Source organism: Artibeus jamaicensis, unplaced genomic scaffold (assembly GCF_021234435.1).
Source record: "Artibeus jamaicensis isolate MK-2021 breed Jamaican fruit bat unplaced genomic scaffold, CSHL_Jam_final scaffold_3307, whole genome shotgun sequence".
In the NCBI taxonomy this organism is placed as follows: Eukaryota; Metazoa; Chordata; class Mammalia; order Chiroptera; family Phyllostomidae; genus Artibeus; species Artibeus jamaicensis.
Genome location: NW_026522040.1, coordinates 5,287,355 through 5,302,392, shown reverse-complemented (window position 1 = coordinate 5,302,392; position 15,038 = coordinate 5,287,355). Strand labels below are relative to the sequence as shown.

The 15,038-nt window shown below is 37.7% G+C and overlaps 1 protein-coding gene across 3 annotated transcripts in view; it reads left to right on the top strand.

Annotated features, from left to right (window-relative positions):
* MKLN1 (muskelin 1) overlaps positions 1 to 15,038 on the top strand; it is a 332,925-nt gene that overhangs the window by 41,349 nt on the left and 276,538 nt on the right. The window lies entirely within an intron of this gene.

Sequence of the window (15,038 nt, the reverse complement as noted above, 5' to 3'; positions counted from 1 at the left end):
ATAAGTGGAGAGCTCAGGCTTGAGCAACCCAGTTTCTCCCAGTGCACCTAAGAGCAACCACAGATAGAGCCAAGAAGAGAAGAGAAGGCTTTGAGAAGATCACACAGCTCTCTAAGAATAACGTTAATGATATTAATAGAATACCTAACTTTGTAGGGTCCACTACATGCCCAGTATGATGAGTGGCTAAATGCTTTACAGCCTTTTCCTAGACCTGCACTCTCCAACAAGGTAGCCAGTGGCCAAGTGTGCTTGACATGTGGTTAGTCTGACTTGACATAAACCATCTATGTAAAATACACATTGGATTTCAAAGATGTCGTGCCAAAAAGAGAACGTAAAATATCTCACTAATATTTTTACATGTTGAAATGATATTTTAGATATGTCAGTTATGTAAAGTATATTACTATCATTAATTTCACCTGTTTCTTTTTACCTTTCTTAATGGGGCTGCTAGAAAACTTTCAATTACATATGTAATTCACAGTTGCAACTCGCATTATATTTCTCTATTGGATAACACTTGTTCTAGACTATTCTTTACAGTAATTTGATCAGCCGAGTGGTATTTATCCTTCCCACATTATGAGTGAGGAAATTGAGGCTTAGAGAGCTTAAGTAAATTGCCTGTGATCATACATCTGTGGCTTAAGAACAAATCTGTCTGTCTCCAAGCCTGAATTCTTGCCCATTACTCTGTGCTGTCTTCCCCTAGTCCGGAAATACCACCCATGTGTTGGAGAAACAGTTATGATCATTAGCTGTGCCTAAGAGCAGTTTCACGTGTCCACTGCAGAGAACAAGAAAAACCGTCCACGTCATTCCATGAGGTAGAATTTGGGTTGTATTGGGGAAAATTGCCTGTGGGAAAGTTTCTTAAATACTAAGTCTTTGTAATGGTTTGGGGCTTACTGGCCAAGGATAGAAGTTTGATGAAACTACTTGAGAGGCTACTTTCATTTCTATGGCTCCATATTACCACTCACGTCAGGGTCACAGGTCAGTCGCTACTGCATCACTCAGAGTGAGATGGAGTAGAGTGAGAAGAATCAGCGCTTCAGCTTTGTCCTTTTTTCCCTGTAAAATGTAAAACTTTAATTTCATCCCATTTCACTTGAAATTATGAAAAACCTCAATGGGATGTTTTCATAGCAATGCTGCCCCTGTCTAAGTTGTAATGGAGAGAAGGCAAGACTGTATAGGAGAGAAAGTCTTTTCATTTCCTTTCTTCCCCACTACCTAAAATTATTTTCCAAAATACGAGGTCTGTCCAGAGAAATTCCAACCATTGTTAATATAATGAGAACAGTTTATGTGACATTGATGTAACCTGGCAGCCAAGGAGAGTGGACAGGAATGTACATGACTGAACAATGATGACTTCACTGTACTACTCAGCGGGGGCAATAGACGCCATTGAGTGAACTTGTGTACTGTGTGGCCATCACATTCAAAATGACTGAGCCAGTAGAGCAACGAATCTGCATCAAATTTTGTGTAAAGCTTAAACATTCCTTCACAAAAACTATTTGACTGATTCAGAAGGCCACAGCTATGGCAACTGGTGATTGGCAGCTTCATCATGACAACGCTCCGGTTTTTGCATCACATCTCATGCAGAGCTTTTTGGTGCCCAGATTTGGCGCCCTGTGGCTTCTGGCTTTTCCCCAAACTAAAATCACCTTTGAAAGAGAAGGAAGAGATTTCAGACTGTTGATGAGATTCAGGGAAATACGATGCGGCAGCTGATGGCAATGGAGAGAATTGTGCAAGGTGCCTACTCTGAAGGAGATTGAAGCATCACTGTCCTATGTACAGCGTTTCTTGTATCCTCTTCAATTAGTGTCTCTACTTTACATAGTGCGTGGCTGGATACTTTTTGAACAGACCTCGGTCTGAACGCAGTCGTGCCCTCCTTTTCCTAAGGCATCAGCACCAGCCGTCACTCACAAAGAACTTGTGTGCGTGCATATTAATGCTATTACCATCTTTTAGATGCTATAACTTAATTTTACCTTTGTGTTACATATACTTATGCATACCATGTATCATGGGTATAATTTCATTTCAAATACCAAAGGGGAAGCCCGGTTTGGAAGACTAGTCCTTTCAGCTGTTTTTCCAAATGGGAAGAATTGGTACATTCAGGATTTATGCCTCAGAGTCTCATCCCAAATGTTTAAACCCTCTCGCAGTCTTAGAAGCTAGAATGTTGCTGAAAGCTATTAAGCGAAATCACAATTTTGTTTCTGTTTTCCTCCCCAGACTCCAAATTTACAGACTACCCAGAAATATGGCAATTTGACTCCTAAAAAATTAAGTGCAGCTCAAAAATCAAACTGTAGGAGCCTAAAATTCTCTAGACGTCTATGTACTATGTTTTTTCATTTTTATTTTTAAATTTGGTGTCAAAATTTTAGTGCACCTGAATTCATTTTACTTTGGTTTAAATAGCTACATGAAAAATAAATTCCAGCATTTGTTTTCTGCTTAGTCATCCTTCCTTAATATTCCTTAGCAGTTTCAAATATACTTCAGATAAGATAATAATGAACCATAGAGAGTCTGAAAGATAGAATAGTGTTGGGATTCAGATGACCTGAAGTCTAATTGTATTTCAACAACAAATTAGTAACAAGGTCTTAGGGAATTTAAGTACCACAAACATTTATTGGACACCTATTATGTTCAAGGCATTGTAATAAATGCTATAGGATAAGATGTGGATCCTTAGGGTGCTTTTCACTTAGAAGGAAAGAAAGCATATTCACAAACTATAGCATAATATGCCACAGAGTGTATGAGTAATGGAATAGAACTTATGGAAGCACAGAAGGAAATGAGCATAATTCCAGCAGGGGAGACTGGGCATGACTTTGTGCAGAAGGTGCTGTTTGGGATGGTCCTGGAAGTATGGGTGGGGTTTCTGGGTAGAGCTAGAAGGAAAGGTACAGGGAAGAGGAGACAATGTAAGCAAAGGTGAATGGTGAGAAAGTGCAGAGCTAGTTTAGGAAACTTGTTAGACAGGAAGGCACAGTTAATTCCAAATAAAACTAGGAGATAAGTTTTGACCTCCCGATTAGAATCATGTGGTAGAGCTTGAATTTCATTCTGAGGAATTTGGACCTTATTGGTGGAAGGGAGGCAGCCACATTAAAGAGCAGACTGATCGGGTCTTTTTCACGGTTGCTGACAGCTCTGAGTGGTGAGCAGAAAGACAGAAGGTTGGAAGATCAGCCAGAAAACATTATGGTAGGGTTCTGGCAATGGGAATGGATAGAGAAAGCAGACAAGGGGAAATTTTGGAGGAAGAATTGACAGGGCCCAGTGACAACTGGATTTAAGATGCAGAAGATGACTGAGGTTTTGAGCATGGATGGGTCAGACATGAGAGGTGCTGAGGCTGTAGAAAGTTTGTGGGGGGAGAGGCTGAGTTTGGTTTGGGCCACATTAGCCTATTCTGAACACATCAGCCAGTTACAGGAAACACAGGTCAGTTCCTAACTCCCCTCTCTCCAAAACCCTTTAATGCCTTCCCATCCTACACCAAATAAAAGGAAAACCTTTACAGTGGCCAATAAAACCTTGCAGATCCTGGCTGCCCTCCTTCCCTTTGACCTCGTCTCCTTCCCTGTCCCCTCTTAAGACACAGGAGCCACACTGGCCTGCTTGCTGTTCCTCCAAGACCACTTACCATGAATCTTACTTAGTCCTTTTCTTGGTGTTTTCTCTCTGCCAGAAGCCCCCTTTTTTTCAGACAGGTCTCTTCTCTTACTCCCTTACTCCCTTCAGCTCTTATTCAAATGCCACCTATTTAGAAAGTCTTTCCCGATCATCTTGTATAAAGTGGCAGCCACCAACAGGCTAGCCCCCACTGCTTTTCCCTCTCCCCACTTTGCTGTTCGTCATTGTGCTTATCGCTGTCTGACATGCTAGGTATTTACTTGTTTATTATCATGGCCCAGCAACTGAAGCTGTAAGAAACAATTAATAATGTAATAATCCAATGTTTTCAAGGGTGCAATGAGGTTTGTTCCTCTCACACACCATTATTGGGACTGTACATTGATATAATGCCTTGGAAAAGCAATTTGGCAGTGAACACAAAGAGCCATAAAATGTTGATGTCCTGGAACAGTTAATGTTTTGAAAATTCTGAAAATCAATTCTGAGAAGATAATCTAAAATATGGAAAAGAAGATATACAGGAAAATGTACATTGATATAATATTTATAATATTAAGAAGAAAGAGTTTAAACATCTAACAGTATAAGGAGATAGTTAAATTAACTAAATTACTGTTCATTTACTTAATGATATGTTATTCCCTGTTATAAGGATAGCTATGAAAAGCTAGGAAGCAACAGGGAAAATGCTTGTGAAACAATGTTACATTTAAAAACACAGGGTCCACAACTGTATACAGTATAATTGCCACTATCTTTAAATATACACATTGCCAATATCTTTAAATGAAAAAGATGAGGAGGAAAGTAACCCAAATGCCAATATTATTATTTTTTTAAGATTTTATTTATTTATTTTTAGAGAGCAGAGAAGCGAGGAAGAAAGACAGGGAGAGAAACATCAATGTGCAGTTACCTCTCAAGTACCCCCCCACTGGGGGCCTGGCCTGCAACTCAGGCATGTGCCCTGACTGGGACTAGAACCTGTGACCCTCTAGTTTGCAGGCCAACACTCAATCCACTGAGCCACACCTGCCAGGACCAACTGCTGATATTAAATACTTTAGGATAATGGGATTATAGGTGGCTTATTTTTTTCTACATCTTTTAGATTTTCTATATGTAGGTTGCATCCTTTCTATAATGTGGTTGTTTTATTTTTGAAATAATATATATATATTAAATAAACTCAAGATGGATAAAATACGTAAATATAAGTCATGACACCATAACAGTCCTAGAAGAAAACACAGGCAGTACAATGTCAAATATTCTATGCAGCGATACCTTCACCAATATATCCCCTAGAGACAGGGATATAAAGGAAAGAATAAACAAATGGGACTACATCAAATTAAAAAGCTTCTGCATGGCTAAAGAAACCATCAGCAAAATGAAAAGGGAACCAACTGTATGGGAAAACATATTTGCCAATGATACCTCGGACAAGGGTTTGATCTCCAAAATATATAAAAAAGTCATACCACTCAGCACCAGGAAGACAAACAATCCAATTAAAAAATGGGCAAAAGACCTGAACAGGCACTTCTCCAAGGAGGACATACAGAGGGCGCATAGACTTATGAAAGGATGCTCAGCATCACTAGCTATTAGAGAGATGCAAAGTAAAGCCACAGCGAGATACCACTTCACACCAGTCAGAATGGTCATCATAATCAAATCAACAAACAATATGTGCTGGCTCGGAGTGAGGAGAAGGGAACCCTACTGCACTGTTGGTAGGAATGCATACCAGTGCAGCCACTGTGGGAAACAGTATGGAATTTCCTTAAAAAACTAAAAATGGAACTGCCTTTTTGATCCAATGATTCCACTGCTGGGATCATACCCTAAGAATCCTGAAACACCAATTCAAAAGAACCTATGCACCCCGATGTTCATAGCAGTGTTATTTACAATAGCCAAGTGCTGAAAACAGCCTAAGTGCCCATCAGTAGATGCATGGATTAAAAAACTGTGTACATTTAGGGCTGGCTTTAGCTCAGCAGGTACTTCGATTCACAAAAAACTGTACATTTACTCAATGGAATATTATGCAGCAGAAAGAAAGAAGGAGCTCCTACCCTTTTTGAGAGCATAGAGGAAGTAGAGAGTATTATCCTGAGTGAAATAATCCAAGAGGTAAAAGACAAATACCATATGATCTCATCTATAATAGGAACCTAATGAACAAAACAAACAAGCAAAATAGAGCAAGAGAAATAGGGCACAAACTGACAATGATCAGAGGGGAAGGGATAGAGGAATAACAAACGAAAGGAGGGGAAGTATGTATAAAGGAGACATGGTAATGGACAACAGCGTGGGGATTGACTGAGGGCGGGTGGGCAGGGCAGAGGAGAGCAATGATGGGAAAATTGGGACAACTGTAATTGAACAACAATGAAATGTGTGTGTGTGTATTTATATATGATCAAAAAAATCTGCTGCTACAATACAACTCACCCTCTGGACTGCAAGGTATCAATGGGAAGTGTGTTTCCAGGCCAGTGGAACCTGCATTTAGGACGGAGGGCCACTGACACCAATGGCTGGCCCTACAGCTCATTAGTCCCTCAAGTCTCAGCTCCCCCACCTCCTCATTCCTGAGTTCTTCTCCACTTGCCTTTATAATTTTAGACTATGTCCTCCTGATTATGATGGTCACATCATGAAACAACAAAGGTCAAAAGAGCACAGTTTGCCCTGTGCACCCTGACAGTGTTTATATGTCTGGGATTGAGGCTAAGCCCCCTTATCCATGTCTCTCTCCTTCCAGTTTTCCTTGCTTTAGCTGCCCCCCGACACTCTGGAAGACATGTAAGGTTCCCACTTTGCTCTCTTCCATGGTACTTATCATCGTCTGATATATTTTTATATTTAGTTGTTTATTATCAAGGGTTAAAAATCAAAATGGTTAAAACAGACAAAAGAAACAATCCAACGTCTACCTACTAGGTGTCAGTTAAGCTCTTTATATGTATATCACTTTATTTTATCCTAACAAGCCAGCAGAATACATAATACTCACACTTTAGGAATGAGGAAATGGAATCCCAGAGAGGTCAGTTTACCCAAGACTGACCTAGGAGGTTACCAAACTGGAATTTAAACTCATCTTTCTGATTTCATATCCTATGCCTTTAGCCTGTACATTAATGAACACACATTAATTATCAAGGTAGCCTGTTAATTTATTATATAGGCATTGCCCAGGCAAAGTAAGCAATTCAATAACCAAATAATTCAACCTGAAACTCTCAATCAGTTGATGCCAAGTGTTTTTGTGTCTGAATTAACCAGTTAATTGCTTTGGTTTTTCTCTGTGTAATAACTTAATAACTATTAATAACTTAATAACTATTCCAGATCTGAAAATTAGCAATTTAAGGTATTTTCACTATTTTGGTTACCTGCAGCATTCTAAGTATTTAGTCCTTAACTAAAATAATTTATTTGTTTTGATTAATGGTCTTAGTTGAACGATTTAGCTTTTTTGGGACCAACAGCAACTTTTTTGATAAAAAAAATCCTTAACTATTAAATATTAAAATAGATTCTTTCCGTGGGTTATGTGGACTTAAGAATTGAGACTATTAATAGAGGACATGTATGATGTCAAAAGGAATAAAAAACTATGCTATTTCAGAGGAAATTTTTAATGAAAAGAGATTTTCCATTTAATAACTCATCTATTTCAAGCAATAGTCAGTCAGTTTAGTGAAGGTTCTAAGCAAATTTGTTGTAATGAGATTGAAAAAATTGAATAGGATATTCTAAGAAATATCACTCATATTGTTCACCATGATAACAGCTCAACAATGTTCTTTCTCGTGGGCCTTCATTGACTAAAGTCCCATGTAGAAAATCCTCTGAGCTTCTGACACAGACGTGAGAAGCCATAACACGATCATCCTCATCATAGCTAACATTTTTGAGAACTTACTGAGCCAGACTTGGCTACATACTGCACTTGGTTCTCTCATTTACTGATGAGAATCCAATAAAATAGGCACTATCGTTATACCCATTTTGGACAGATAAAGAAACTGAGGCATGAAAGTATTAAGTAACTCATTCAATATAACAACTTCTTATATTGGTTGTTTTGCCTCATCTGTGATGTGAGAAAATAATATTTTTTAAAAAGTAATGAGAAGTTTGCCTTGGACTGGGTGGCTAAGTTTGTTGGAGGTTCATCCCGTACACCAAAAGACTGTGGGTTTGATTCCCAGTCAGGGCACGTACCTAGGTTGAAGGTTCAGTCTCCAGATGGGACGCATTTGGGAAGCAAGAGATCAATGTTTTTGTCTCACATCAATGTCTCTCTCTCTCTCTCTCTTTCTCTCTAAAATAAACAAAGATATCCTTGGGTGAGAATATAAATAAGTAAGTAAGTAGGTAAATAAATAAATAAATAAATAAATAAATAAATAAATAAATGGAATGTCAAGTTCATCTATACAGCTTTTATGTTAAAAGGAAAACTGAAAGGCTTTTCCAATTGCTGTGGCTATTAGGCCAGTGATTATTTCCACTGGAGAAGTAATTCAGTGAGAGTTGAGATTTTAGAAGAAGCCTGAAAGAGTGCTTTCCTTGTATAGACTGTAATTCCCTTACACCCCTTTCCCCTATCACCCTGCACTGTAAATGTCCTTTCATTATATAAGAATGTTTTCTTCTCCAAGGACTTTTTAACTGGTGGAGCTGTCCTTGGTCTGAGAGGTCAGAGAAGAAAAGTTTTGTCTAGGGTCTGTGACTTCTCCCAAAGTTCCTGCACTTCTCAGTTGATGTGTAGAAATCTGCCTACCCGTCATGTAGACCAGATTGGGAGAATTCTTAGGAGAGGCTATGAAACTCTAAAGTACTTCAGTGTTGTACATTTTTAGTTTTCTCTCCATTTAAGCAATGTTTTTCCACCTTAGATTGAGAAATAGGGAACCTGACGTTTACCTAACTCAGTTCAATACTTTTGAGTATGTACTTTGTGCACAATACAGTTACAACCACCACAAAAGATAAAGACAAGTTCCTGTCCTCAAAGACTACACATTCCAATAATAAGACACTAACATATAAAAATCCTGAACAACCCAGCACCGCAAAGAGATGCATCGGACACCAAGAGTAGCATGGACACCAAGAGTTAGATGTTCAAGGAAGGCAGGGGGGCCTTTGGGGAGAGAAGAAGTTTAATAACTTGAATAGGAGGAAGCTAGTCACAGAACAGAGTGTATAGTTAGCCCCACTTGCCTAAAAATGAAATAAATAAAAACTGTATATGTATATTAAATGCAGAGAAAGAGTTGGAAAGATACCCAGCAAATCTGGGGGGAAGGGAGTGCAGTTAGCGAGTGATGGGGGGAGGGGCAGGAAGGGCTAGAATGCATAGGGGCCTTTTACTGTACATATACTTCTATATTTAAATATTTCTCCAGGAATTATGTAGTTGTGCATTATTTTATATAGTTAAAAATATAAAATTTACAAAAGGGAGAAGGTATTCCAGGTGAGAACTTGAGTGAGTCAATACTCAAAGGTAGAAAAGCGCAGGGAGGGAGCGGATAGACAAGTGGGGGCAGCGTAGGAAGGATGTAGCAGGAGTGTAGCCTGGGGCCAGGTGGAGAAAGGCTGTGAGCGCAAGATCTAGGAGTGTGAGCCTTTCACCTTTGACCAGAACCACTAAAGAGTCTCTGAAAGATTTGGTTCAGGGTTAATTAATCCAGCTGCACAAGGATTAATTTTTTAGTGAGCAGGCACAGAGACCCAGGAAAGTTAGACAATATGAACGGAAGTCTACCTATCTTGCACGCTATGAAAATCATGGAAATGTCTCCCATCTTAACTGTAGCAAAAGAGGGTTTGATTGTGCTGTCAAATACAAACAGGGAGCAGCCACTTATACTTAATCCATAGTATTAATTTCACCATAAATCTTTGCATAGTGTTTGACATCTATGATAAATAATTCAAATGTATGAGGGATATTTCTATCCCTAGTATAAGAGAAATGACTAAGTCAAATGTGTAAAATTTGAGTAAAAGTTACTTGATTTTAAAAACAAAAATCAGGTGTATTCTGTAATATGGTATTTGTTTTAGTTAATTTGTCCTTTCCTTGGGTGAATTGGTGAACTGATATTTTCTTTATTTTTTAAAAATATTTTATTTATTTATTTTTAGAGAGATGGGAAAGGAGAGAGAAAGAGAGGGAGAGAAACATCAATGTGTGGTTGCCTTTTGTATGCCCCCTACTGGGGACATGGCCCTCAATCCAGGCATGTGTCCTAACTGGGAATTGAACCAGCAACCTTTGGTTCACAGGTCAGCACTCAGTCCACTGAGCCACACCAGCTAGGGCTGTTATTTTCTTTAAACTTATGTTTATAATTAAAGCACTATTCAAACACCATGTAAATGCACATACTGTACCTTATTCATACGCATACATATTCATACAATAGACAAAGTTTAGCCAAAAGCTATAGCTACCTGGGAGTAGAGAAGTAACCCTCCTACAAGCCAGTCTCAAAGGAAACAATATAATATGAGGAAAAATACTGGAGCTAATTGAATCTTGAGTCATGCATTGTGACTCACTTTAAATGATTGGATTCTGGGTAAGATGAATTTCTTCCCTGACCGAAACATGGAAGAGGGGCACGTTGGAGTCCCAGAATGGTGATGTGAGTTATGTTTGTAAAAACATGATCTTTATCTATTGCAAATTGTCTTATAACCAGAAGTGATGTTTGAGAAAGAAACAATTAAATTTAATTTTCAGTTTTCACTTTCCCTCTTCAAGCTTTAAACACTTTAAATCCCCCTTGTCCCTTCACCCCCCCCCAACCCTCGCCTCTGCCTGCCCTTTTCCAGAGAGGCAGATGAAATTCTTAATAGGCCAAACTGAGTTTCCCTGACCAGTGAAGGCAAAACGAATATGAGGGAATGAGAAAGAGCCAAAAAGCTTTACAAATTATGTGGAAAAAAAGATTCCCGATTTCATATGTTGTGTTTGCCTCAGAATGCCTTCTCTGTTCTTTTTAATCCTTCTTTATCCTTTAACATCACTCTGTGACATCTTGTCCCTTCGTGAAGAGGAAGGCAGCACAAGGCATCTGACCTCTGTATGTGGGGAAAAGGCAGGAATGCAAGATGATTCCGTGCCTTACAGGATTAGACAGACTCACAAATTTTAGCAAGACAATTTTGGAATTAAAAAAAATCCTTAAAATAAAATCTAGACCAGAACAAAAAATCTTCTAATCATTTTAATGTAGTTCTTAACACCAGTTTTATCAATTCATTTCAGTAAATACGGATTACCGTCTGCCAAGTTGAATTTTTAAAAACCACGTAGTCCTGATGGCATTGTGCTAATCACCAGGATTGCAAAACCACAGAATCTCAGCTTTTAGTACAGTTTAAACAGGGGAAGTCTGTTCTCTGCCTCTTTCCTTTCTCTTCATTCTCTGTCTTTTCTCCCCAGCCTGTCTCCTTTTCTGATAAGTGGGCACTCTATTTCATTTTAGAAAGCAATACATTTCAGAAGCAATACATTATTTGAACTGTATCTGAATCAGTCTGAAACCTCAAAGATAGAAAATCTTTTTGAGTTTGATGTTCTCCTGCACATAGAAAAAAAGATGGACCTTCTGTGAATGACAAGAACTTCAGCAAAGGCTGAGAAAGGATACTTGTGAGTACAGAAGTTAATGAAAAGGTCGTTCTAAGCAGGAAGATGGGAGCTGATTTTGCAATTGCACAAAACTTTTTGACGAGAAGTAGGCATAGGGATTGGTGAAGAACTGATATGCTAAGATAATGCTAAGAAAAATTAGGAACACCTAGAGAGTAAGGAAATATTTTGGACAAAAAATAATAACAACCACCCTCAGTTTATCTATTTGCACATCAACATATTTGAGATGAAACATGCAAAAACATAAATATCACTTTGCTGATGCAGTTAAAGATCCCCAAAAGCAAAGGAGCAAATATCCTGTTCATTCCCAGTTGAACATCAGAGAGTGAGTTTATTAATAATTTGTGACCTAAAATGAGTTGGGGAATTTACTGACTTCAGTTCATTTCTGCTTTTGCTCTAAGTTCATGGATAAAACTTTTAAGATTTTTTGCATATCTAACACTTGTATTAAATTTAATTTTGTTTATTGTATTAAATTTGTTGCATTATATTAAATTAAAATTGTTATTTTACTTAATTTTATTCTATTAAATTAAATAAATTTTAATTTAATCAAAATATCAAAGTTGTATCAAAATATAAACAGTGAATACATATAACTTATAATATAGCCTATATATTTATAATCTGCTTATATGAAATTTATTAAAATATATAATTAATAATATTCTTAATAGTCATGTGTGTATATATATATTAAAATACTTGATCTTTTCTTTATTTTAAAAGTTTAATTACTTCAGTATTTTATTTTTGTGATATTAAAAATGGTTTATTTTTGGAGTTTTTAAAAAATCTATGCATTTTTAAAATTTCTTAACCAACAGCTAAATTTAGGGGTTCTGTGTTACATCACAGATGATTCTCGTTGGTACAAAAAGTTTATATTTTGGGGGGCTATAGAGACATCTTGTCCTTTAAGCCTTATTTACAAAGTTTTTGTCAATTGTTTCCTTACGCCCCTTGTGGTAGCCTGCCAGCAATAGGCAGAAATAAAGCTGAGACTGTGTCAAAAAATTCACTGTCCCGCATTCATCCTTCTTCAGCAGCGTTTACTCAATAGTGTTCCCCATTCAGCTACTGTGCCAGCCAACGGAAACAGCTAGTTGTTGTCTGAAATGAAGAATAATTGGAAACATGGAGCCTGTTTCTTTTCCTGCAAGTAACAATTCACCCATTTAACATTCTTTTGGTGCCCTTGAATTCCCCGCGAGACGGTTGTTGTTGACTGTTTCAGTGGAGGCCAACAGGAGAAATGTTAACCTCCTAGCCTGCTGCTGACCCTCCCAAAGTGAAACAGTGACAGCCACCTGATGACCTGGCACCTCTACCTGGAGTTAGTAACATGTGGCACTAGCAGCTTTATCTAGGTATGTGGATGTCAAACTGGAAAAGCCCAGGAAGTTTAAGGTACTTGCCCAAGGTCACTCTGCTGGCAAGGGTAAAGCAGACTGTCTGCTTCCATCATTACCTTATACTACAGTATGCTTTCATCTTTTGTGGCTAAGTATATAGCTGACTTTGTAATCTTTCATACACATATAAAAAGACTGTATACTCTCTTTTGGTGAGGTATATATTTGTGGGTTTTATACTGTATACTAATAACATATAATGCATGTATAATAATAGACTTATAGGTTATATTATTGTAATCTTTATATTCTTGCAGTTGCCTTCATATTCTAGCAAATTCTAAAAGAGGTATATGCTATGGGTGTCAAGTTCATCAATTCTGTTTGCCTTTCTAGTTGGTTTTGATTTTTTTAAATTTTTGTGCTATTTCTTTAGTACTGACAACGTTATTTTTTTCATGTTTATATCTGTACCACAGGAAATTCAGCTGGCTACATAGAAAATGATACCCAAATAAAAGTGGCTTACATAAATACAAATGTGTTTTTTTTCAACCATAAAAGATGTCTAATGGTAAGAAGTTCAGGGCTAGTGGAGTAGCTGCATGGTCATCTGGAATGCAAACCCCATTGGTCTTTCTGTTCTGCCACCTTTACTATGGAGTGCACATTCTCCAAGGTGTGGTGGCAACATAGCTTCTGTAGCACCAGCCATCACATATATATTCCAGTCAGAAAGGAGAAAAAAGAGAAAGGCAAAAATAAGTAGCTTCTAGCTGAATTAGACCTGGCCACTAAACTTCACTTTCAACTTACTGTCTACCCCTGACTGTAAAAGAGAAAAGAAAAATTGATTTTTTTTATTAGGACACATGGCTGTGCCAAATTAAACTGAGGTTTTCGTTAGCAAGAGTGAAGAGTAATGGGCATTGCATAGGCATCTAGCAATTTCTGCCACAATGCCTTTAATCATTCCATCTCCTTGTTTTTATTTACTACTTTTGGTCTTGAATTTGACACTAACATTGCCATTCTTGCTTTTGGATTTGGCTGACATACATCTGTCCAATCATTTGTTTTCAAAATTTGTCACTTTATTGGAAGTGAATTTCTTATAATAGCTTAATTTTGCTTTTTTTTTGCCTTTTTAACCTAATCTGACAGTTTGTCTTTTGAAAGGGAAGTTCGATTAGTTCAAATTTATAATGGTAACAGATATATTTATCAGTGTTCTTTCCATTTTTATTTTTACTAATTATTCTTCTTCATTGTTGTTTAATTTTTTCTTCCTTTCCTTATGTTTACTGGCTTGATCCTTTTTGAAAAGTTATTTTCCCCTCTGTTAAGTTGAAATTTTTCCTATGAAGCGATTACTTCTCCTGAGTAAATTAATACCTTTTTTTCCCCTGAGTAACCTGTAGCTCAGAGATTCCTGTTTCTCAGAGATTTGTTGTGAATGTGCCGAGGAAGTAGTGCAGCTGAGTTCTTCAGGGAAGGTCACTTGGGCTGTGCAATAATGAAGGAGGCTTGTGTGCCTCACCTCCTTCCACATCCTTCATAGACAGCCGCAAACTCCTAAGCAGAAGTGGAAAGGAGACCAGTTCTGACTGACCTCCACTCCTCTGCCCCGCACCTCCCAGAGTTTAGACCATTGAAGAAAAAGGAGAGCTATTGTCCTCGATTCGAAAAGTCCACACAGGAGTGGATGATGATAAGAGTTCATTCTCTGAGCCTTTACTAAACGCAAAACAAGTTATCACAGGTGGTACAGCAAGTAACAATAATGAATAATACTCCTATATATTTTGTGCTTGCTACCCCCATTGCCTTTGTTTTAAAAGATGTTTTAAAACCTTTTTTCCGCAGTAGGCTTGAGTTCTACAAAGTGTGGTATACTTTAGTAAGGAACTTGCCTATAAAATTTAGCTTTAGATTACTTGGTGAAATTATTAAGCCTTCTTTTTTACTTTTACATTTACATGATTATATTGTTTCTAAAAGAAGCCTTTTATCTCTTGTCTGGTTTCAAATTATACCTTCCACCTCATGCCACAGCGGTGTACTTGTTCCCAAGAGCAATCAAGACTCCTACAATTACGTGAATGGTACAAGTGTTACCATCTAGGTAGGAATTCTGCTGTTTTCTTTTTTCATGGGGAACAATATAAAAGAAACCAAAGTTATGTGAAAGCCAAATGACTTCTACCCAACTCTGTAATTCTAATTTCCTTCTTTTTAAAAAATTATTATTATTTGAGATCCCCTCTGGGTATGATTTGGCTACA